We start from the raw sequence: 26032 nt of genomic DNA on the forward strand, positions 1-26032 counted from the left end.
GTGGAGTAAATACTTAGGGTTACTGGGAACAGGTCTGGGTGGGATTGCCCCTTAGTGTCAGGGGGATTACGTGAGGTTACAGGGATAGGGCCAGGGTGTGATTGAAGACTCAATGGGCCAACTGGCCTTCTCTGCACTGTGAGATTCTATATTCTATGAGGGCAGTGGTGACAGTCTGTGGCAGCTGATGTCATTGAGAACATTAATGATGACAGATAGGTTCCTGCCTTATGTCCCTTCTCAACTCCCAAGCCCTGCAATCTGACATGAAGTGCAAGCTGTAGATGGACACCTTCCTTCCCAACCACCATTCCTCACTGCAACCTTCTCTTTTTAAACATCCACCTTTTCAAACATTCAGTATACAGGAGGAGGAGAGGGAGCAACAAAACAGCAATGATGAAGAGGCCAAACCCAATAACTTCCCATAATGCCTGTATAAACTCCCTGCCAAGCCCAGCAACTCCTCATTACATCTGCAAAAATTCTCTGTTAAACCCAGGAACTCAATGTAACACCTGTAATAGAGATTTTGCAACAGCAGATGCTATTCTAAATTAACCCACCTACAAGTTAGGTGCCTGGTCCTTTAAATTATGTTAATGTTGGACCTCTCTTGCAGCTGAACACAACTTCTTCAGTCAGGCAGATAGGTACCCAGGTGGTCCAGGTTTCCAAGCTTGGGAGATCTGAGTAATATCAAACGCCAGTTCAGCAGCTTCAGGCACACACAGAATATGCCAGCACAAGTACCCTTCCCAATGTGGGGCACTGCCCGAAAGCACAGCATGGCACATTCACAGGACTCCTGGCATTTATGCTGCCATCTCCAGCAGTGTCATGGATCTGAATTTTGTGCCCATAATGTCTGATTCACAGAGTTCTTGATTAATTTTAACAATTGGGGATTGTGGAGGATCAGAAATTGGCCCTTCTAATCTCTAAACCCAATTCTTTGATCTGCACCATCTCCAATCAATGCTCTGGGCTGTAAGCAGAGTTTTAGGAATTTGGTGAAGTGAAGGTACCATTTAATGTGTGTATCACAGCTAAAAATAAATGAAAAGGCTATTTATTTCATAAAAATATAGCAATACTAATGCAAGGGTTTTTAAAAAGAAATTGAATTAACCTTCTAACTCTTTCCAAACCCCGATGCTATGTCTAGATGAAAGTGTTCACATCTGTTGCAAAGAGGGTGGTCCCTCATGTGTCCGACATGCCTTCTGCTCACTGTATAACATAGCTTTTACTGAGATATCAGCATTATTGCAGTCCAAAATGAGTGTCATATAAAATCACGAAGGAGTAAAAATAAATCCAACTTTCAGGTTAGACTAATTCAACTTTAAGGAAAGAAAATATCATGCTTAGAAGGCATAAAGCAGACAGACATAGAACATTACCCAGGGGATATATGAATTCAGAAACAAATCCCATCTGGAAATATTATACAAAATGTTCCTGATCCTGAAGATGGAACTTCAAGAGAATTGAATTGCTCCCAATCTGCAGAAATGCTTGAGTTTCATGGGGCTAATTTGGACACTGTAATGGAAGTGTTTAGAAGGCTGTACTACACTCAAGTTCATCATGGGCAGGACTGTGCAGACTATAGTATGTGCTCTCATTGCTGGCCTATATTTTGGGAAATCCTGCAATTTAAGACAAGCACTCACCCCGCTCTAACTGTTCTCAGATGTCAATTGGAAGTTGAAGAAGGTGATTGCTCAGGACACCCTGTCAGTCACCTAAGCCACACCCAAGCACAAAAACACTGCTTCCTTAAAACACTGCTCCAACAATGAAGCTCACTTCCTTATGGGTCCTGGTTATTTATACATTCTGATTCTGGCATCCCAATGTCTTACTGATCCAGGCCTCAGTTTCAATTTAGTATACAATAGTGGAATAGCTGATGGGTTTTTCCTTAAATTCAACAGGAGGCTGATAATGGACGGGAAAAGTGGCATTGAAGCCTTGGGCACCAATCGTGGCTTTCTCCATTGTAATGCTTGGGATGTAAACTCAGGAGGGTCTGACAAAATGACACTGGTGGGGTGGGCTGTGATTGCATACATGCACCCCATACAACCACCCCAGCGCTGTCCTGACACTGTCCAGTGGGCAATGCTGGGGTAGTGTGGATGATTCAGATGTAGAGACCTGATAATTATATGCTAATGATGGAAATGACGTTCCCAACACTGAACATCTGGAAACCTGCTACGTCGCTAGCAGAGGCAGGGACAATCAGGTCATGCTTTTACATCAGTGTGAAACGCAATTTGGACATCCTGCGAAATTTTCTGCTCCTATTGTCAAACCCGCCCAATGGAGACAGGAGTGGAAAATCTCAGCCATCAGTATCAGTTTGATCCCACATTCTAACTCTGAGGCAGTTCCAGCAAAAATAACATTAACTTGTATTGTCATTTTCTCCGATAAAGCATTGGTCTGAAAATTGTCATCCCTGTCATGGCTGATGTTGAGAATTTTGGTGCTATTCATACGTTCATAGAATCCCTACAGTGCAGAAAGAGGCCATTTGGCGCATCGAGCCTGCACTGACAACAATCCCACCAGGCCCTATGGTCATAACCCCACATATTTGCGCTGCTAATCCCCCTGACATTAGGGTCAATTTAGCATGGCCAATCAACCTAATCTGCACATCTTTAGAGTGTGGGAGGAAACCGGAGCACCCAGAGGAAACCCCACGCAGACAAAGGGAGAATGTGCAAACTCTGCACAATGACTCAAGCTGGGAATCGAACCCGGGTCCCTGGCACTACTGTGCCATTGTGCTGTCCCTACAGCGGGATTGCATCTTTTGGGGAGCCCACTTACACTTAAATTCAGAAGTTGTAGTTCACCAGAATTGGCTTCAGGGGAGCCCATGTTAATAGTTCCATAGGGAATGCCCAGGATTAACCCGACTTTAAAGTTATTTAGGACTGCTCCTAACAGACATAGATCCTTTTCAGCAACAAAGGCCTTTAAATCATCTTGAATGTCAAAACACATCCACAGACCCAAGGAAACCCCCTTGAATTCATCAACTCCCAACCCATCCTCTGCACTGTGAATCTTCAGTTTTACTGAGGCTGGGGGGGATGATGAGGTTAAAGGTAGACGGGAATTCCAAAAGTATGGGATTGGAGGGGTGCTGTCTGGAATTGTTGGGGGAGTTGGGGGAAGTTGCAGTTAAAAGTAAATGAAATAAAATGATTAAAAAGCATTCACCGAAGGTTTTCAGATGGGCCATTAAATCATAGACTGCTGCTGAGCTGAAGACTGATCGTTGACTCATCAATGAGCATGCCTGCAGCTCATGGCCTCTGGGTAGGTATGGCTTTGCTGCCATTGTGCCACACCACTCGACCTCTCCAGCCCAATTGTTGATGGATCCACACTGCAGCCACTAGAGCAAGTTCCTGCTGCAGCCACCAAAAAAGATGGGCACAAAGTTTTAAGATGCTGTCAGTGGTAAACGCCCCCACTTCACTGCTGATGGCAAGATCCAGGCCAGATTATTGTGAACAAAGGACAATGTGCTCCCATGCAAATGATGACAAACAGAAAATTCAGAAAGAAACAAATATTAGCCAGGAATATATTCTCTTGTTCTCTTCTCTCTTGGATCTCGGCACACCTAGTTCATGTGGCAGTCGGATGATCGACATCCACACGACTGATGCACTTGTTACTGCAGACCTCCAACCTGTATTGGAATAACCCAGAATATCTTAACCTCCAGTTTTCTCCCTTGACTGTGACCCTCCATTAAATATGGAGGTGATCAGGCTCTCCCTATATAAAATCTTCTGCCAATTCTTTGATAAAAACAGAAAGTGGCACAGTGGTTAGCACTGCTGCCTCACAGTGCCAGGGAACTGGGTTCAATTCCAGGGTCAGATCACTGTCTGTATGGAGTTTGCACGTTCTCTGCATGTCAATGTGGGTTTCCTCCGGATGCCCTAGTTTCCTCCCACATTCCAAAGATGTGTGGGTTAGGTTGATTGGCCATGGTAAATTGATCCTTAGTGTCAGGAGGACTAGCAGGGTAAATACATGGGGTCAATGGGATAGGGCCTGGGTAGAATAGTGGTCGGTGTAGACTCGAAGGGTCGAATGGCCTCCTTTTGCATTGTAGGGATCCTATGATTTTCCATCAGCTTTCACTCTGAGATATCCATACAGCATGTCAGTCGCGAAAATAAGGCACGTACTGGTGTCTATCAGCTATTCCAGTGGATAGTGCCTGTGTGTATGTGGGTAAGTCTGCAGGGTGAAACAAATATTTGCAATTCCACATCCAACAGATAAAAGTCAATCAAAATAACCTTGCTTCCATCCCTGTGCGCAGCAGGGTAGATCCACGTTTGGCAAACGCACATACTGTTTCAGAAATCTCCAATATGGTTTGCTGACACATGCCAAGTAATTTGGCTGTGTTCTGGGACCAAGATGAGCAAAGCTTCATAATGCTTGGCTTTACAGCATGGTGCTTCTAAAATGTGACTAGCATGAAATGCACTGCTGGAAGGCAAATATTTTTATGCCTCCAAAGTGTACATTTGGGCACAGTCAATGCTGCCAAGTTTCTCCAGTATTCACTCCAAACCAGATTAATGTGTTAATGGGGTGTTGTTTAATAGGGTAGTTACAAGACGACTGGGTGTTAGGAACAGACAGGAATCAACAGTATGAGTTTTTTTTTGGTTTTTCATTCAATTTTGAAGAGATCGTTGACAAAGACTGTTGCATACTCTGTTTGAACCTTTAATAATAGGTTAATAATAGGACAGCACGGTAGCACAATGGTTAGCACTGCTGCCTCCAGCGCCAGGGACCTGGGTTCAATTCCAGCCTTGGGTCTCTGTCTGTGTGGAGTTTACACATTCTCCCCGTGTCTGTGTGGGTTTCCTCTGGGTGTTCCACTTTCCTCCCACAGTCCTAAGATGTGTAGGTTTGATGGATAGGCCATGCTAAATTGGTCCTTAGGGATTAGCAGGGTAAATGTGTGGAGTTAAAAACACAGGGCCTGGGTGGGATTGTTGTTGGTGCAGGCTTGATGGGCCGAATGACCTCCTTCTGCCTGTAGGGATTCTGTGACTCAATGTTACATGAAACACTCTGTCATCCTGAAGAATATCTAGCTCTCCCTTCATATTAAATTTTGTTGAACTTACCAATGGCATTAGTTTAAGTTTGGATTATTAACAGTGTTGTTAGTAAACACTTTTTATAACTTACCTGAATAGTTCAAAGATGAGCGGGTTAGGTTGAGTGGCCATGGTAAATTGCCCCATTGTGTAAGGGGGATTAGCAGGGTAAATACATGGGGTTACAGGGAAAGGGCCTCGGTGGGATTTTGGTTTGTGCAGTCTTGATGGGCCAAATTACCTCCTTCTGCACAGTAGGGACCCTATGTAGAAAGTGCTCTTCCCCTGCTGTGGCTCAGTTGGTGACACTCTCTTGCCTGAGTTTCCAGAACTTCAATTCCCACTGCAAGTCCTGAGCACACAAATCAAGACTAGCACTCCAGTGCAGTATTGAGGAAGCTCTGCACTGTTAGAGGTGCTGCCTTTTGGATGAGAAGTTAAAACAAGGCACCATCTACCTTGTGGATGTAAAAGATCCCAGGGCATTATAGAACATAGAACACTACAGCACAAACAGGCCCTTCGGCCCACAAGTTGCGCCGATCATATCCATACCTACCAGGCCTATCTATCACTCTCAATCCCATTAAATCCCACGTAGACATCCAGAAGTCTCTTAAAAGACCCCAGCGAGTTCGCCTCTACCACTACTGACGGCAGCCAATTCCTCTCACTGACCACCCTCTGAGTGAAAACCTGACTTAACCTGAGGGTTATTTTGTAGAAGAGCTTCCAATGAGGAATTTTGAGGAAAACCTGGGGTGGAATTCTCCCCAAAAAATTCTAAGTGTTGAATTTGCAAGAAAACTGGAGTAATTCATGCTGGATTTTCAGTGGGAGTTCAGAGAAAAATCTCTCACATTCTGTGCATTGCAGAGGCTACCAGTGTGAATATCATTAAAATGGTGGATGGGGCCTATCCCCATCCAGGAGGCTGAAACTAGCAGGCATGCACAGTGGCTCCAAACTGTCAACATTTGTTGGCCAGCTCGATCGCTGCTAATCCCTTGACACTAAGGGACAATTTAGCATGTCCAATCCCCCTAACCTGCACACCTTGGGAGTGTGCAAGGAAATTGGAGCACCTGGAGGAGTGTGGAGAGAACATGCAAACCCCACACAGACAGTGACCTGAGGTCAGCATTGAACTTGGTCCCTGATGCAGTGAGGGAGCAGTGCTAACCACTATGCCATCGTGCCACCTGTAAATTTTTTTTGATAGTAAACACAAGTCATTTCGCATCATTAAATGTGAGAAAAGGGCATTAATGCATCAGCAGCCATTTTATCTCATTCCCAATACGTATTTCCTTTGACTATCACAAAACAAATTATCCCATCAACTTCTTGTTCACAAGTGTGGCAACAGTAACTTTTAGGGCTTAGTCTGAAAATGCACTCAATAGTATTATAGCATAAGAAGAAACTTTATTCTGTTCAGTAACTGTGCAGAATCATTTTAAAGTAAAGTTTATTTATTAGTCACAAGTAAGACTTACATTAACACTGCACTGAAGTTACTGTGAAATTCCCTTAGTCGCCACAGAATGGTGCCTGTTCAGGTCAATGCACCTAACCAGCACATCTTTCAGACTGTGGGAGGAAACCCCTGCAGACACGGAGAGAATGTGCAAATTCCACACAGTGACTCAAGCTAGGAATTGAACCCAGGTCACTGGCATTGTGAAACAGCAATGCTAACCACTATGTGCCGTCCTCCATCTCCACCTATAAGGCCTTCCCATTTTGCAACTTGTCACCTGCTCTTTTTGAGTCCGATTTGCAGTGTCTAAAAACAAAAGAAAGAAAGCAACATACACAATTGCTTCCAAAGGTTGGAAGTATGTATACCCATTGGAGATTATACGGTCGTTTCCAAAAATAAATAAAAGTGTGTACCGCTCCAAAACTCCCTACGGCTATTCATCCAAAAGCACCATCCACATGATTCCTTCCTCTCATTATCCTTCTCCTTTGCAAGGAGATGCTGTAGAATCCACTCTGCATGACTCAAATTAGGAAATCAGTAGGGATCGAAACAGCTTTCAGAAATACTGAATGTTATTGCCAGCAATTGCCTGGCAATGAGCTGTTTCTGAAGCGCACAGGGAGATGGGCAGTAATGGATGATGATTCATAGCACCGTGCTAAAGAAAGAGCTTACTTAGGTCACTGATCTCAAGCTTAGAACGGGTGAACCTTCCATCTCCGAGGAGATAGTGTTACCACTGAGCCACAGCTGGAAACTAGGTTAGGTGTTTTCATTAATCTGTTGAGTAGAAAGTCATGATTTAAAGTGTAAATGTTAAGATGATTTTGTGTCATGAGGCTGGAACTGCAGAGAAATATGGGATGCAATCTGTCCAGGAGACCAACACAAATAGCAAAGCAAACTGTTGAGTCAAAAATAAAAGTTTGCTTTTAATTTTTTTTTAAATGATTGTTTGCCAACAGGCCTTTTGAAATATTTCAATGTCAAGCAATCAATGTATTGTGTGGTGGAATGAGAGCAAAGATTTAGGGATTTCAGCAAGTTGTGCCTTGATGCTCTCTCTGAGCCCAGATCATTCGGCCCATCGAGTATTTTCGAAGGTTGTCTCCATAACAGCCGGCTGGTCTAACTCCACTTTGTGGTTTGCTCCTCAAACCCTTAATAATCCTCTTTTCCAGGAAACAAATATTCTTTAAAATGATTTTATGGAACCTGGCTCAACAATGGTCTATAACAGAAAATTGCGCATTCTAAACTCTTGTGTGAAGAATTTGTGTTCAAAAAATGCACCATTGTGGGTGTAACCCATTGAAAGTGCCAAGATGCAACCACTGAGAACTTCAGCACTGACCTTAATGGCCTGTCTGAGGCCTCAGGGAGGTCCCCTCCTTCACATTAAAATAGCAGGTTTTAAAGTGTTTGTGAGTTCATTTTAAGCATCTGCCTTGCTGAGGAATGTACTTAACTGTAGCCCTAGTTTCGGGGACAGGGCAATGAGGCAGGGAGGAGAAGGCAATGGAAAGAGGATGGAAAGAAGATTTTTGTGATCCTCAGGTCCACTTAAAATGTTACTGTTTAAGGAGCATTTCCTTTTCCTATTTTTACTTCAGGAGATATATTTCATGGTTATTAGAAAAATTAGTCACCCCTGTATGTGCAGTGATGCAAGATTATTTTGCTATAAGTCCAGATTGTTTTATCAAAAAAAAAGCTGCCGATATTGATCGTGGCATGATGTGTCCTGCTGATGCATCCATTCCCCACAAGTTGCTGTGAACTTTATTGGTTACCCATGTAACTAGCACCATCTAATGGACTCTTGAAAAGATGCAAGCCTTACAATCACAAACGAGTTCTGCTATTCAAACTATGTTTTAAATGTTTTATCAAGCCTCCTAAATTTCAACTGTATCTCATCTAGTTAGTATTCTACCAAATTGCCTTCATTTATTGATCAATATTAAAATGTTTGCATGTAATAGATTTCTTGTTGCCCATATTTTGTTCTGGCATTTGATATTCTCACAACAGTCACTCAGTGGAAAACTGAAGCAAACTGGGAGACACTCTGACATTCGTATCCTTATTCTTCATCTTCAGTGTTATCTAAACTGGCAAAAAGAAAGGATTTCAGGAAGAATTGTGGGTTATCTCACAGTGATGGCAGCAACGATAACAATGAATCATGTTATGTTAACCTTTCCGCTCATAAAGTCATGTCATATTATTAAGTCAATGCAATACAAATATTTTGACATGATGTTTGAGATTACCATATATCACAGTAAACATTAAAACCACAGCATGTATGTTTGCTGACATTTTTATGCCAATCTAAGTACAGATTGGTGGAAAGGCAAATTGTGCGGAAGGTGTGGAGAGTCTACAGAAGGATCTAGATAGGCTGGGCGAATGGGCCAGGAAATGGCAAATGGAATTTAATGTTGGCAAGTGCGAGGTGGTCCACTTTGGTAGGAATAATGGTAGGAAGAATTATTACTTACGGGGCGAAAAACTGCAGCAGGCGACGGTGCAGAGGGACCTTGGGGTCCTTGTGCATGAGTCGCAAAAACCCAGCTTGCAGGTGCAGCAGGTGGTCAGGAAGGTGAATGGGATGCTGGCCTTCATAGCGAGGGGGATTGAATATAAAAGTAGGGAGGTCTTGCTGCGGCTGTATAGGGCATTGGTGAGGCCGCAGCTGGAGTACTGTGTGCAGTTTTGGGCGCCGTACTTGTGCAAGGATATTTTGTTCTTGGAGGGAGTGCAGAGGAGGTTTACTAGGCTGATGCCGGAGTTGAGGGGGTTGAGCTATGAGGACAGGCTGAATAAACTAGGCTTGTACTCATTAGAGTTTAGAAGAACGAGGGGAGATCTCATTGAGACGTATAAGATGATGAATGGGATGGATAGGATAGAGGTGGAGAGACTCTTCCCGCTCAGAAAGGATAGTAGGACTAGGGGGCACAGCCTCAAGATAAAGGAAGGGGCGGTTTAGAATGGAGTTGAGGAGGAACTTCTTCACTCAAAGAGTGGTGAATCTCTGGAATTCTCTGCCCGTTGAAGTGGTGGAGGCTACCTCGCTAAATATTTTTAAGACACGGGTTGATGGGTTTTTGATAAGAGAGGGGATTAAGGGTTATGGGGAGAGGGCGGGAATGTGGAACTGAGCCACGACAGATCAGCCATGATCTTATTGAATGGCGGGGCAGGCTCAAAGGGCTAGATGGCCTACTCCTGCTCCTATTTCTTATGTTCTTATGTTCTTATGTACAGATGAGTTCCATTGTCAACATTTTCCACAGATTAGAAGGATTAAATCATCCAGTGTAAAGTGAGGAGTATGATTGTTCATTATAACACTAGTTGTAAGAGCTGTTATTATTAATTTCGTATTGTGCCTTATTTCATACAAAAACTACAATGACAATGTTTACATTTTAAGAATCTGTGCAGTACAAGGTTTCTGTAATGGAGATCATTGCTTGCATGCAGTTTGCATTGTGATATATCGCTTCCACAAGACAGTAACACTCAGTCAGTGAAATTGTATAAGCCCTGTTTCTGCAATAATAATTTGTATGAACCTATATTGGTAGCAAGGAGAGCTGACCCTGAAAAACTAGCTATTCTAGGTTAATTCTGTATGATGGCCAATACCATTACCATCCATTGTATATCATTCTTGGTGAGAAAGATCTTCTGTGTTTCCATGCCCACCTCTCCAATTACACACTGCATTTATCCAAAATGTTTTTTTCACATTGTTAAGAATTGAATGGAGATTAAAACTTGACGCAGTCTGCAGTGTGGCCAGAGAGAGGGATGGGATCAATGAAAAAAAGCATATCGAGTAGAAATAATATCTCTGCTCTTAATGTTCAATTGAAAGAAATTGTAACATTCACTATTTGCTGTCAGACAGGCAGTCCAACATCATGGGGGTGGCCAACGGGTTGAGAAATGGCTTTTCACATTGTTCCCAGACAATTGCCTCTCTGAAGTCCTGTCGAGCACCTACCTTGGCCTGACTCTTCATGAATGTGTTGCTTGATCTTCACAAATAAGATCTGCATGCAAGGGGTCAGTTTTCATACATGCAGCAGTGGTGCCCTTCTCTACCTCACCAACACTTTTCTCTGGAGCCCTATACTGTTAGTGGGATACCAGTTGCAATTTTGACCTATGACTGGGTGTGGAGTGCATCACGCAAAATCTCCCTATTTATACATGTGTCGCACAGCCTGCCCAATCATCGTCAAAATATAGTGTCAAAAACTTTCACTTTTGTGGAGCAAGAAGGTGCAATGTCCTGGTCTCAGGAAAAACATCCTGGCACAGTGCCAGCTAGTGAATGTCTTGTTCCCTGGATTGTCTCTTCCCCACCTCTGGATCAGACTGATGACTGGTTTAAACTTGAAGGGGAATTTTCCACCCTTTCCAACCAGCAAGCTGCATTGGGACATTGCTTTGGTGTGTGCAATTCACCAAATTAAAGCAAATGAAGCCTGGATCGCAAAACAATTCAGGTATCATTAAGCCTCTGCCTACTGACTGCTTATCTTGGGGCTACAGTTCCTTTAGTGAATCACAGCCACTGAGATCTTAAGCTTCAATTTACAGATGGCCATTATTGCTCAATTTGAAAGGCTGGAGGATAGACTGGAGAAATGCTCAAGACCTCCTTGTGATGTTGCATGGCTTGTCCACATCTCATCCTGTAGTGGAATGCAGCAAGTGGTGCATGGCAAGTGACTTTATTTATTTAACCTTTATTTAGCCAGGCGAATCAACAAAGAACCAATTCTCATTTGTAATAGTGACCTGGTCAAAAGGCTAACATCAAAGCAACAGAAATTACACAACAATACAATTCATTTAAACACTAAAAACAATAAAATGCAAATTAGCAGTGAAAATGAATTGACAGGTTAGCAAGAATAAATATCAGTCAGTGGAGTCTTAACCCTTCAGCGAACGGCATCCACGCTAATGAAGTTAGTTAGCTTCAGTTTTAGTTATATCTCGTTCCAGTCACTGGCAACCACAAACTGAAATGAATTATGACTAAAGAGTGCGCTCACTCTCGGAGTGACTAATTTGATCAAATCACATAACCTCAGATTAAAAGGGATTAATTAGGATGTTTGGCACAGAGCTGGTGGACACAGGTATACAGTTTGAACGTGCCAAGTAACATGGGATATGAAGAATAGAGCCATTGATAAAACAAGTATTATCCTGTTGCTTAACACCTTTTATAAAGTCTGGAAAAAATAGATACTTTGGGTGGAATTTTACCAGCACGTTTGCCCGAAGGTTGTACAATCCCACCTGAGGCCAATGGATAATGCCATTCTCTAAGCCAGACTCGCCCCCAGAATTGGGGCAGGCATGCCAGTAAAATTCCAGCCATTGTTTGGAATAGAATTGAAGATAGGAATGGTAAATATGATCAGAAAGCATTCCAAATATGTTGGAATGTAATAATTCCTAAAATGCTCCTTTTAATGATATTAGAATCCAATTAATTTGTAATAGAAGGCCTGGTTGTTAAGTCTATATATTTAACAATCATTTACATGTTCCCTGAACTGTGACTAAAATGTAACAAACAAGAATGTTAACTGAAATAAATCCTGGTTATTGTATTAGTTATGAACAGCCACATAAATGTGAAAAAAATACAGATTTAGGAAGAAGCTAGGGAAAAGTATAGGGATTAATTCAGATCCAATCCAAATCTGAAGTACAAATAAACAAAGTTGATGAAGGACTGGCAGGACCTCTAATAGACTGATAAGGAGTAAATGTGTATCCACTGTCTGACCATCTGGACGTCAGATGGATACCCGCTAGGCCAGGGAATACACAAATAATCACCGTTCCTGGAAAAAGATTCTACTTCTTTGAGGGCTTCTCAATGTTTCCAGCTGATTCCCACAACTAACAACTAATGGGCAAGCAAATTACAAAATGTACAGTGCAATTAGAAAATTGCCCTTCTGTTAAAACCCAGAGATGTTCATAATCAAATCCAAATATCCTGAGTTGAAATGTGATTCATCTCAGATTACTTTAGATTTAATACATGATACCCAACTCGAGCAGCAGCTTCAGTGCTTCTAGTTAAATTTGTGCTGTAACTACAGTATAACTTTTACACAAAACCATTGAATTCCTGATTAATGATCACAAAACAAAAAAGATTAATTAACTGGACTTATTTAATAAGAATTAACTGAAAATTGGGCCTAATGTTCAGAGAATTTGGTTTCAGGGAATTTCAACCTTGTTCAAATTATTCCAATTATAACGTGCCTGCTTCATTAATCAAATGGTGTCATAGAGATGCAGAAGAATAATTTTATACTTGTCACCTATTGTATGCTTTCCCGGCACCATTTTATAACTTCGATAGAATAAGAAACCATTGTCTTTCAACTACAACAACTTATATTGATGTAGCATCTTCAATGCAGCAAAATGCCCAACGCACTTCTCTCCATTATAAAATAAAATATGACACCAAGCCACATAAGATGGTGAAAGCAAAATACTGCGAATGCTGGGATCTGAAACAAAAACAGAAAATGTCGGAAAATCTCAGCAAGTCTGACAGCACCTGTGGAGACAGAATAGAGCTAACGTTTCGAATCAGGGGGTATTTGGTCAAATGAAAAGAATCTTGGTAAAAGAGGTATGTTTTAAAAGGAATCCTAAAGAGAGAAAGTGAAGTCGTGAGGTATTAGGAATGTATTCCAGAACCTGGGGTCTAGGCAACTGTAAAGATGTACTTTCACAGACTGCATTCATGAACACAAAAAGTATTTATTAATAAGAATTGTACAACAGCCATATTACTGTAGCTAGATCCCAAAATGTCTCTGTCTAGGAGACTCTCCCACCTTGAGGTGATTCCACACAAATGCCTAATTGGTCACACAAGTCATGTGATCCTTACTCGGCTGTGTTGTCCTAAAAGGGACAATCAGCACATCCTGCCTGTTTAACTCCTTTATACTTTCTTCAATAACTAATTCACTCAGTCTTAAACACTAACTAAATATTATGTATGTGAGTTGGACAATCATAGGTTGATAGCACTGCTGCCTCACAGTGCCAGGGACCTGGGTTCGGTTCCTGGTTTGTGTCACTGTCTGTGTGGAGTTTGCACATTCTCCCCGTGTCTGCTTAGGTTTTCTCCAGGTGCTCTGGTTTCCTCCCACACTCCAAAGATGTGCAAGTTAGGTGGATTGGTCATGATAAATTGTTCATTAGTGTCAGGGGGATTAGAAGGGTCAATATATGGGGTTACAGAGATAGGTGAATTGGCCATGCTGAATTAACCTGGCATTGGGGGGATTGACAGGATGAATGTGTAGGGTTGCGAGAGTGGAGCCTGGGTGGGGTCATCGTCGGTGCGGGCTTGATGGGCCGAATGGTCTCCTCTGCACTGTAGGGATTCAACGATTCTTTGAGGGATTTTCCTGTTTCTTGTAAAGCGGTGTAATTCTGTTGATGTGATGTTTCCACAGGACCAACATTAACAGAAACTACAATAACTGGTACCTCTTCTGGCACAGATGATTCATTACTATTTCTATGCTGTTAACAGTCGAGCAAGACTTTAGTACTTATGGCTTCAAAAACATTTCTTGATGGCAACACTGACTGCTAGAGTGTCTCCCTATACCTCCAGTGGTCCAAGTGTTTACGAATGATCTGTCCCTCCACGTCCACTTGGTATAAAGGGATCTGGCCTTCGAGACAGTAATTCTAGGGATCCAACTTGATCACAGCTTTATTTACTCTAAATTATCTTGCTGTGGTGTATTTCATTCTTGCTGCCATGAAAGCAAGAATCATGGATTGCTTTCTGATTAATTTCACTGGTTTTATCTTCCCTGGCAAATTTAGATCTCGGGGCTCAGTCTCGTTCTGAGACGATGTTTCATTAGCAGTTCTGCTGCTGGAATTCACGTTGTTACATGTCGAGTGGCATGATAGTTAAAGGAGAATTTGTCAGATTTTGGTCTCAAAGATTCCTCCTGACTTGAAAATTTGGAAGGGTCTCTCAGCTAGTCTGTTTGATGCCACTACTCAGAACTCCTGGCTAGCATTTTCATCATAGAGTCACCTTCGTCATGATCAATTCACCTGGAGCTCTTGCCCTTAAATGTGAATTTCTGGAGTAGGATTGATGGTTGAGGTTGCGATTGAACCTTCACTAAATTTATCAGCTCACAAAATGATTTGGAGTCCGGTGTGCTTAGGTCTATAAGACAATAAATATAGTTATAGGTTGGCGTTCCACAAACACTTAGGAGAAGTGTTTTACATTTCACCTCCTCCTCTATTTTGTTTACTTGGGAATAATCCCAAGGTGCTTGGAGTATTGTGTCCAGTTCTCTGTGAAGGGGTCAAATGGGTTAATTCATCCAAAGAGAAGCATTCTGGAAAGTACTCTCCTTTCAGACTTCAACTGAAACAGCATACTCACAGGTGTGGGCCAGAGACAGTGTCAGGATAATTTACCCTCATTGCCAGATGTAATTATGCGCTTTCATAGTGAACATAAAAGGCATTCATTAATAGGAATTGTACAGCAGCCACATGGCTATAGTTAGCTCCCAAAATGTCACTTTGCCTAAGAGCCTCTCTCACCATGGGATGAATCTGCACCCTGAGTCTCAGTTGGTCATACAGTCTATGTTATCCTTACTCTGCTGTGTTGCCCTTAGAGGGACAACCACGGCAACTGAAGACATGGCCACCAATGGTGGAGCAATTAGGGGCCCGATTCTCCCATCACGACCGCAACTTTTCTGATGGGTCCGGTTGGGAGAATCACATTGTCGGCCTTTTTCCGGGATTGTGCTACATCTCCCAGAGCTGGAAAACATTCATGGCTGGAAACTGATGGGAAGACAGGTGAGTGATTTGAATTGTTTTTAAATATGTTTTTAAATATGATTACTGGAAACCTGCCGAGTCTGATTGAATCTCCCACCCCGTCAGAAGTATTTCATTCCAGTGGGGTTTAGATTAGCTCCCCACATTTGGGGAAATAGCAGGAGGTCCTGCCAGAGTGAAGGGGGAGGGTGTGTGCCTGGGCATGGGCACCCCAGAAGTGTCAGCCTGAGCCCCCGGCATTGCCAAATGGGCAAAGTGCCCATACCCGGGGGCACCATCGGGCAGTGCCAAGGGGATGGGCCTATTGTGGGCGGGGCCGAGGGGCAATTGGTGGGGATGGGGGATCCCGCTGCCACTCTGCAGACAGGATCAGTCTGGGCTAGAGGGAGGCCAGTGATCGGGGTGGAGTTGGAGGGGGTGGTGGTGTGCCTCTTGGTGGGATCTGACCCCGGGGGAGGGGGATCAGAGAAAGGGAGGTCTGCTGGGGTGAGGGGGTGTAGGGGGATTGCCATTGCTGGGGGGCGTGGGCTGGACACTGGAGCACTCTGGGGTGGGTGGATGTTGACGCTGGCCCGGGAATTGTTGTAGGGGCCGTGACTAGGCCATGGATGGAGAGGCAGCATTGCTGGGGTCCCAAGCTGGCCGGCGATCAAGGTGGCCAGCAAACTGCAGGCTGACAGATCGGGGCCATGGTGCACGAACAGAGTTCTGGAGCTGTCAGAGTCTGGTGCAAATAGGCCCCACCCCTCCAGATTTTTAATGAGATTCTTGATTGTGACTTATGCAGTGCACAGAGTGCGGAGATTCAGGTCTGAAGTTGCATTGACTAAACAGTCATTATTTAAATGGTTAAAAAAAATTGCAGCATGCTGCTGTACAAAAGGACCTGGGAGTCACAAGGAATTGGTTTGTAGGTGCAGCAGGTAATTAAGAAGGCAAATGGAATTTTGTCCTTCATTGCTAGAGGGTTGGAGTTTAAAAACAGCGAGGTTATGTTGCAGCTGTATAATGTGCTGGTGAGACCACATCTAGAGTATTGTTTCTCCTTACTTGAGGAAGGAAATACTGGCACTGGAGGGGTTGCAGAAGAGATTCACTAGGTTGATTCTGGAGTTGAGAGGGTTGGATTATGAGGACAGACTGAGTAGACTGGGGCTATACTCATTGGAATTCAGAAGAATGAAGGGAGATCTTATAGAAACATGTAAGGTTATGAAGGGAATAGATAAGATAGAATCAGGGAAGTTGTTTCCACTGATGGGTGAAATTAAAACTGGGGACATGGCCTCAAAATAAAGGGGAGCAGATTTAGGACTAGAATTGAGGAGGAACTTCTTCACACAAAGGGTTGTGAAATTTCCTGCCCAGTGGAACGGTTGAGGCTACCTCATTGAATGTCTTTAAGGCAAGAATAGGTAAACTTTTGAACAGTGAAGGAATTAAGGGTTATGGCGAGCAGGCGGGTAAGTAGAGCTGAGTCTGGAAAAAGAGATCAAAAAGATCAGGCGTGATCTTATTAAATGGTGGAGCAGGCTTGAGGGGGCAGATGGCCTACTGCTGCTCCTAGTTCTTATGTTCTTATGTTCTAGAACAGTTTTCCCACCAATTCTGCACTTTTGGAAGAATCACCCCTTAGAATTCAGGACTCTCAAGAGGCCAAAATTAGAGGATTGGAAATATCTTGCAGGGTTCTGCAGTTGGAGGAGGTTACAAATATGGGTAGGGGGCAAGACCATGAAGAATTTCAAAACAAGAATGAGAATTTTAAAGTCAAGATGTTGCTTGAGTGGGCGCCAGTGGAGGCACAAGAGTGATGGGGGAATGGGACTTGATTCAGGTTAAGACACAAGTAGTAAAATTTTGGATGACTTCAAATTTACAGAGGCTGGGACACAGTTATGGAGAAGAGCTGGTATAGAGGTGTTGTCACTGGACAAATAATTCTGAAACCCAGGTAATTTTTCAGGAACCTGGTTTCGAATCCCACTGTGCCAGATGGTGAAATTTGAATTCAACAAAATCCTGGAATTAAAAGTGCAATGATAACTATGAGGCCAGCAGTGCCAGGCTCCTGCGTATGTGTCGATCTCTGCCATGACAGGTTGGCGCATGTGCAGTGGCCCGCTCAGTGCTATGCTGCCAGCCTCTCCAGTGAGAATAGACCCCGTCCGCAGATTTTCAGCGTGAATCTCCCTGAGGCACTCTACAGTGTTCAGAATGTGGGAGACTCCCGCTAAAAAAAAACAAGGCGAGTTATTCCAGTTTTCTTACACAAATTTGACACTTAACCCTAATCCTTGGATGTCAGGTAAATAGCCTGATCATCCAGCAACAGTGGAGGGGTCAAGATCTGGGTGTTGTCAGCAAACATGTGAAAATGGTGTACTTTCAGATGAAGTCACCAAGGGACACTGTACAGAAGGGAAGTAGGAAGGGGCTGAGGGTGGATTCTTGGGACACTAGAGATGGCGACACAGGAGCAGGAAGAGAAACCACTGCGTGCAATTCTCTGGCAGCGAATGATTGATATGAATGGAATTAAAAAAGAGCAGTCCCATCCAGCTAGATAACAGCACAGAGATTTTGGATGGTGCGACCAAGCACGTTAAAAACTACAGACTGATAGAGAAGGATGAGAAGGGAAAGCTTACCTTTTTCTCAGACACATAGGATGCTATTTGTGACTTTTGTCTTCTTTTCGACTCAGCTGTAAGGGAGAAATATTCTGTTCACTAAAACTTAAAGTATACTTCCCATATTAATATTTCTTCTATACATTATGTGTTATATCTTGTTGTTCATTTTGCCTGCTTGATTCATCTGGCTTCACTCATTGCCCAATCACTAGACATTCCTGACATTTGTTTGCATTGCAGTCCAGGAGTTACCTGTGCATCTATCACTCTGGTGGTCTCTGTGGCAGCTTCGTTCATGGTGGTCCAGACAAATATCTAACTGTCACATCAGATCTGGTAATCGCAAATAGTCATCTAACCATGGCATTGAATTCCTTAGAAGTACAGAAAGGCTCTCTCGACTTGTCAACCAGTTCCCAGATTTTACAGTTCATGTAAAAAAAAAGCAAAATACCACAATTGCTGGAAATCTGAAATAAGATCAGAAATGGCAGGAAATATAGAACATGTGAGTCAACATCTCACAAGAGAAAAGACAAGTTTGGACAAGTACCATTCATTAAAATTTAAGTCTAAAAGATATAAATGTGTTTTTAGTAACAATAGTTAAAACAGGGTTTACAAGAATGCGGACTGGGGTGGATATGTGATATGCTGGAGGAAAGAGTGTGACCATTGAGTCAATCTAACATAAGGAATGATGTTATTAGATGCACTTTGCTTCCGGCCAGGTTCATCGCTGGAATGGGGCTGCAGTCCACCACACCAACTCAACTTTGACTGTGACACAATTTCCTCACTGTGTAAAGCAGGCTCTCACAAGGAATTCATCACTGCTACCAAAGGATTCACACATATATTTGTTCATTAGATATGGGCAATAGTGGCATGGCCACATTTATTGCTTATCTCTAGTTTCCAGGCAAAGGTGCTTGTGGGCATTTTCCTTGAACCACTGCAGCCTTTTTGGTGATACTGCTCCCACAGTGATATTATAGAGAGAAGCAACCACAAAGAAACAGTAGTATTTGTCTAAGTTTAGTTGGAGTGTAAATTGCAGAGAAACCTGCATGTAGCATTCATAATTACAATACATCCTGCACATATATATGTAGCAATCACAGTCAAGGTGGTGGACATTGAGTCTACTAGCAAGTACTTTAATCAATTGAACTCCTCTGGTCTGGGAACTTGTTAAGCGTTGTTGCAGTTGTACCAATTCAAATAAATAGTAAATATTCCATCTCACACCTGATGTAAACCTTGCAGACCTTTTCAAAGGTAATTAGGGATGAGCAATAAGTGATAGTGATAACCATATCCTGGGAAAAAAGAGAAAAAAATCGAGCTCAATCAACACTGACATAACAGAGCAACTCCTTGTGGTGAACCCCAAACTCCTCCATCCTTAATAATTCTGAGCCCTTCTTTCCCCAGTACTTTATCCACATGGTGTTCACATGTAAAGGTGCTTGATTTGTCTACTGGGCAAGAGGGTTCTGGGTGATCAACTGTTGGGCTCCTTGACCTAGCCTGAGCCAATGTGACTTCACGAGGTCCAGAGTCAATACACTGGACTTTTATCCAAGTGTATTACGCTGAACACCTATGTCTTGTGGATCCATCCTGTTGATGGAACAGAACATGGGAAGTGGGACTGGGTGTCGATTGCAGCAGCTGAAGGAGAGAACTGTCATGATATAACAAGATCCAAGGGTTTGTTTCATGCTACAAAATAAAGGCTTTGAATGAGCTGCAACCCTTTGAATTGCAATATGGGAAGGGTTGGCAGGGCAGGGCAAAGGAAAGGCATCCATTATCAATATTTTAAAGAGTACCTGCGATGTACCCAAACAATTACTCCCCCCCCCCACCCCACCACCACCACCACCACCACCACCTGCTGTTCCAAAGGATAATGCCATCTCTCTGCTTTTGGCCACAGGGGTCAGCAGTAGTAACACTGAGACTGACCAGATTCCAGGGCCATGGCTCCCTGTCACTATATACATTAACAAAGCTGTCAAGGGGTGGCCGGTGACTTACCTGCTGAAGTAGACAGAGAAATATTCCTAGCCACAGTGTGAGGAGAAGGGGCAGACTGTCCTGCCCCATTTCACTTCATTTCCCACCATCATACTGCTCTGCGGTTGAGGAAATCCAGCTCTATGCATTACATTTTCTATCTCTCTCAAATTTTCATTAGCTGTCGATAAATGGCTCCATTGGTAGCACTCTTGCTGGAGTCAAAAGATACTGTGGGAGTGCTGTACTGTCAGATGTGCTTCCTTTCAGATGTGATGCTAACTGAGTCCCAGTCTGCCTGTTTGGGTGTAAAAGATCCACATTTCAAAGGTGAGTAGGGCAGTTATCGTTGGTATCCCAGTGGTCAATATTTATTTCTCAATCAACCTCACAAAAATCAGATTATTCCATTGCTTTTTGTAAGAGTTTGCTGTGTGCAAATTGGCTTGTGGTATTCCTACATTACAACAGTGACCACACTTGAAAATGCATTTTGTTGCCTGTAAAGCACTTTGAGATGTCTGGTGGTCATGTAAAACATTGTGTTAATGCTGCAGTGAAATCAAACACCTCCGAGACTCGTACAGTTTTTGGTTGTTTATTCAAGCAATAGCAGGAAGACCCTGTCTTAGTCAATCTAGTCCAAGTCAGCACACAGCTCTCTAAACAGAGTACTGTTACATTGTATTTTATACATTTAGTTTTGTATTCTTGGTCACATAGGTTCACAGTCTGTCTCAGTAGTGTTTCAGATCAACTGTTCCATTCTGCTGTGTAACTTGGCATTCCTGTGACAGACACCTCATTACCTGTAATCACTGAGTTCACACCGATAGCTACTCTGGACTAGTTTATTGCTGTGTCCTTTGTCTTGGTTAACATATGTCAAGTATCCCAGCAGCCTTCATTTTACCTTGGTGAAGGCTAACTTTCCTAGGTTATGCTTGTTAACAAATGCAAAACATCTTGTTCACTAACATAAATGCAAGTTTTTTTCCCCCAAGAAATTTCTAGAACACAATGCAAGTTCATGACACCCACTTTTATCAATCTGGAACAAAAACAGAAATTTGTACCATAGATAAATACATTGAGTTCTAATTTTCCCCAAATTGCTGAACAGTTTGGGCTGCACAGTGGCACGATGGTTAGCACTGCTGCCTCACAGTGCCAGGGACCTGGGTTTGACTCCCAGCTTGGGTCACTATCAATGTGGAGTCTCCCATGTCTGCATGGGTTTTCTCCGGGTGCTCCGGTTTTCTCCCACAGTCCGAAAGATATGCTGGTTAGATGCATTGGCCATGCTAAATTCTACCTCAGTGTAGCAAACAGGCGCCGGAGTGTGGCAACTAGGGGATTTTCACAGTAACTTCATTGCGGTATTAATGTAAGCCTACTTGTAATACTAATACATAAAATTTTAAAATTTGAGCCTCTCCAAAGTAAACCTTACTACAAAAAAATGACAGCTTTGGCATGAGCTTGTCTATTTTGTATCAATGTTCCTGGATTTGTGTTATTAATAGGAATGGATCTCATTCAGCCACGTGGGGCTGGGAAAGACTCTGTTAATTATGTAATTTATGGTCATGAGATACCACGTAACAATGGGGACCCAGAAAGAGAGCAGTGAAATTCTAAAGTCTTACTGACAGGGTTCGGACATGGGTACTACATTTTACATTTTGTTTCATTATTTTTCCTTCCCATCATTTTTTTCTCTCTTTCAATCCATTCTCTCCTCTGTTTCTCTTTCTGTATTACGTTCAATTTCATTCCTAGAGTCATAGAGCTTTACAGCACAGAAAAATGCCCTTTGGCCCATCATGTCTGCGCCAGCCATCATTCTAATCCCATTTTCCTGCACTTGGTCCATAAATTTATATGCTATGGCGTTTCAAGTGTTCAGCCAAAGTGTTCATTGGGTGACACAATGGCACAGTGGTTACTGCTGCCTTACAGCTCTAGGGACCTGGGTTCGATTCCCGGCTCGGGTCACTGTCTATGTGGAGTTTGCATGTTTTCCGTGTGTCTGCATGGGTTTCCTCTGGATATCCAATTTCTTCCCACAGTCCAAAGATGTGCAGGTTAGGTACAATTTAGCCCCGGGATGTGTAGGTTACAGAGATTAGAGGGGTAAATATGTGGGGTTATGGGGATAGGGCCTGGATGAGATTGTTGTTGCTGCAGGCTCAAAAGGCCAAATGGCCTCCTTCTGCACTGTAAGGTTTCAATGATCTAAATGCTTCTTAAGTGTTGTGAGGAAATGGCATTCTATTTCCTCATTTGTCATTTGCTCTGTTTCGTTCTCTATCCTTAAATTTCACTGGTTCCAAAGAGAGTCTGCAAAACCCTATATTGAGAAAGTGCCGATGCCTTATGTGTCTACTAATTTACAATTCAGCAATCTATGGCACAAATATAATATGATCTGAAGACTGAGACAAAGCATCTAATTCACTGTCCTTCCCATGAGAAGCAATAATTGGGCCAAATATCGTCAAAACACAGGATTAAAGTAAATCTCAGTTAGTGCAATCAATTGTTGGCAATCAATGTGCATACCTTTCATGATGGATATTGTTGATTTCATCACTAGATCTACTGTTCCTTGATTACTGAAAGCACATGACATTTTTCTACCCTCCCATGGGTGAGCTTTTTTGAATTCATTCTTGGGACATGGACGTCGCTGTTTGGCCAATATTTATTGCCCATCCCTAGTTGCCCAAGGGGAATTGAGAGTCAATCATATTGCTGTGACTCTGGAGTCACATGTAGGCCAGACCAGGTAAGGATGGCAGATTTCCTTCCTTAAAGGACATTAATGAACTAGATGGGGTTTTCTAATAATCGACAATGGCTTCATGGTCATCTGTAGATTCTTAATTCCAGATGTTTTTTTAATAAACTCAAACCCATCTGCCGTGGCAGGATTTGAACCCAGATCCTTAGAACCTTAGCTGAGTTTCTGGACTAATAGAGTAATCTAGTGATAATACCACTAGTGATCACCTCTCCTATAGTAGCCTGTAGTACAAAGTTTATAAGAGTTACTATATGGGACTGTGTAAATAGCATCTCCCATAATGATGATGGAAGAGAACATGAGACTCAAAGAGGGGAAAGACAATGTTCCTGGCTTCAGCAGAGTAATACCTGGTCGTGGAGATTGTCAATACCAGTAATAGTTTGAAAGTACCAACATCTCCATAATGATTCTGAAGTTAGGCTAACCAAAATACAACACCACCAGGAACAGAGCCAGAATCCTCCCCTGAAATTTTAAATTTGTGAAACTCATGGAAATTTAATTTGATCAGTCATATTTAATCGGCAGGGGTGAAATCATGATTAGGCAGGGGACAAGGCTAGCCCATTGCACTGTGGGTTGTGCTAATGCCTGCAATCATGGTTTGCCTAAGCTAGGGCTGAGTAAGAGATCAGGCTAGCCAAGAGGTTAAGCCGAGGCTTTATCTAATGTAATTTTTCAAAGCCACCTTGACCTTTTGACTAAGATGAAGTGTTAGATCAAACCAAGGATGGGGTGCAATGATTCATTCTGGCAGCTTGGATCTTGTTCGATCGAACCCAAGATGGTATGCAATACAATGGGATCAGAGAAGAGCTGGCAAGATGGATACAGAACTGGCTCGGCCATAGAATTCAGAAGGTAGCAGTAGAGGGGTGCTTTCCTGAATGGAAGGTTGTGACTAGCAGTGTTCCACAGGGATCAGTTCTGGGACCTTTGTTGTTCATAGTGTATATAAACAATTTGGAGGAATATGTAACTGGTCCAATTAGTAACTTCGCAGACAACACAAAAATTGATGGTGTTGTGGATAGTGAAGAGGATTGTCAGAGGATACAGCCTTGTATAGATTGGTTGGATAGTTGGGCGGAGAAATAGCAGATGGAGTTTAATCTGGTCAAATGTGAGATCATGCATTTTGGAAAGTCCAGTGTATGTAGGAGTTACATACTAAATGATAGAACCTTTAAGATTATTGACAGGCAGAGAGATCTGGGCATACATGTCCACCAATCACTGAAAATGGCAATGCAGATGGATAAGGCCGTCAACAAAGCATATGGCATACTTGCCTTCGTTAGTCAGGGGCAAGCACAGACGTGGAGGGCTGAAGGGCCTGTTCCTGTTCTGTACTTTTCTTTGTTCTTTGTCAGCTTGGATATGGTTTGCCCTTTATGTGGGGACCATGATTAGATGTAATTTGAATTGACTTTTCTGATTAAAATTAAAGTAACAAAAGGTACCAATAAAAAAAATCAGACAGTTACATGACACAAAACACATCCAGCCCAAATTAACAATTTTGCTATTGATAATGACTTATCAAATAAAATATGAACCACCTTTAATTGAAGAGAGCCGTAGTATGTTAATCATGATACTTTTGGGTTTGAAGCTTAAGAAACTGTATCTGTAGTTAAGGGTTCTAAAGCCACAAATAACATGCTTATCTTCTGTTGGAGAACTACTTACAATCCTGGAGTCAGACCAAGCATGAGGCATTACCTTCAGTAGATAAAGACATTTAAAAGTTGGAAGAGAAAATATTTCGCTTCTCATGTTGTTTAGATTTAGGGCATGCATTAATGGAAAGCTGCACACCATTAGATCCAAATATTTGATGTTACTTTGTTCTCATTGATAAACATCTGTCTCCCACATCTTCCCATGAGAAAAAGAATTATAAATATGGATTAGTACAGACAGATGGCCCTCCTGTAAACATTGTATACCTGCGCTTGCATTTATGTAACTTATACTGATACCAGCAAAAAGAATGGTTAGATGGGAGGTCGGGCCCCCTTGGATTAGAGGAGAGTGCGTTAGCAAAGGTTAAATGGAAATTGGTGGAAATATTTAACAAGTACTTGTTATCAATATTTACAAAGGAAAAGGAAGAATTTTGGGGAGGAGGTCTATCCTCAATTGATTAAAAATGCTATAACATTTGGGCGGAATATTCCGGTCCCACTAGCAACAGGAAGTTTGGTGAGTGCGTGATTTGTCAGGAAGCAAAATATCAGGTCCAGTGAAGAGATGCACTTTAGCAATTAGGCTTACAATAAGCCAAACGTCCTGATGAACAATGTCAGGAAGGCTTTTTGCATTGATTGGCTTGATATGTATACTTATTAAAAGGTCACCTCATTGGAATTCACTTCCCCTCCAATTTGAGTCCCTATAGTTCAGAAACTGGAATGTTCACATTTACAACTATGTACAAGTGATATGCACCTGGAAAGCTTGACTTCTCCATAACTTTGAGATGAGTGGATGCTGCTTTGGTCTTCCTGATGACTGCTTAGAAATTTTGACTCATGTCGGGTGTGTGTTGGCCAAGTTGCACAATGGGTGGACACAGGAGGAAGGTGAAAGGTTCAAAAAGAGTGGGCTATCTGAGGAAAGGAGACAGACTGTCTGGAGTGGGGAGGGAAACTGACTGGTGAAGGAGGACTGGCTCTCTGAGGCAGTTGGAAAACAGCAAGTGAATAGATGGGTGCAGTGAGGGAATGTGAGGGTGAGACTGTAATCAATCATTATGGCCAAGGTAAATCTGCATGGGCTTTGAATCTGTTTGAGCTGCTGATGCTTCACGTGGATAGATTCACAATCTTTGGCAGTCCATAATATAGGCCCATTCTACTCTCTCTCACTTCATGGACTAAAACTCTGCTGAGCCCCTTGATAACCATGTGCTTCTGGGTCCGGTCATCTCAAGCTGCTGGAGCTGTCCACTTTGGCAGAAAAATTATTTGAACAGAGAGAG

The sequence above is a fragment of the Carcharhinus amblyrhynchos genome, chromosome 1 (assembly GCF_965287045.1).
Source record: "Carcharhinus amblyrhynchos chromosome 1, sCarAmb.v2.hapA, whole genome shotgun sequence".
NCBI classification, from domain to species: Eukaryota; Metazoa; Chordata; class Chondrichthyes; order Carcharhiniformes; family Carcharhinidae; genus Carcharhinus; species Carcharhinus amblyrhynchos.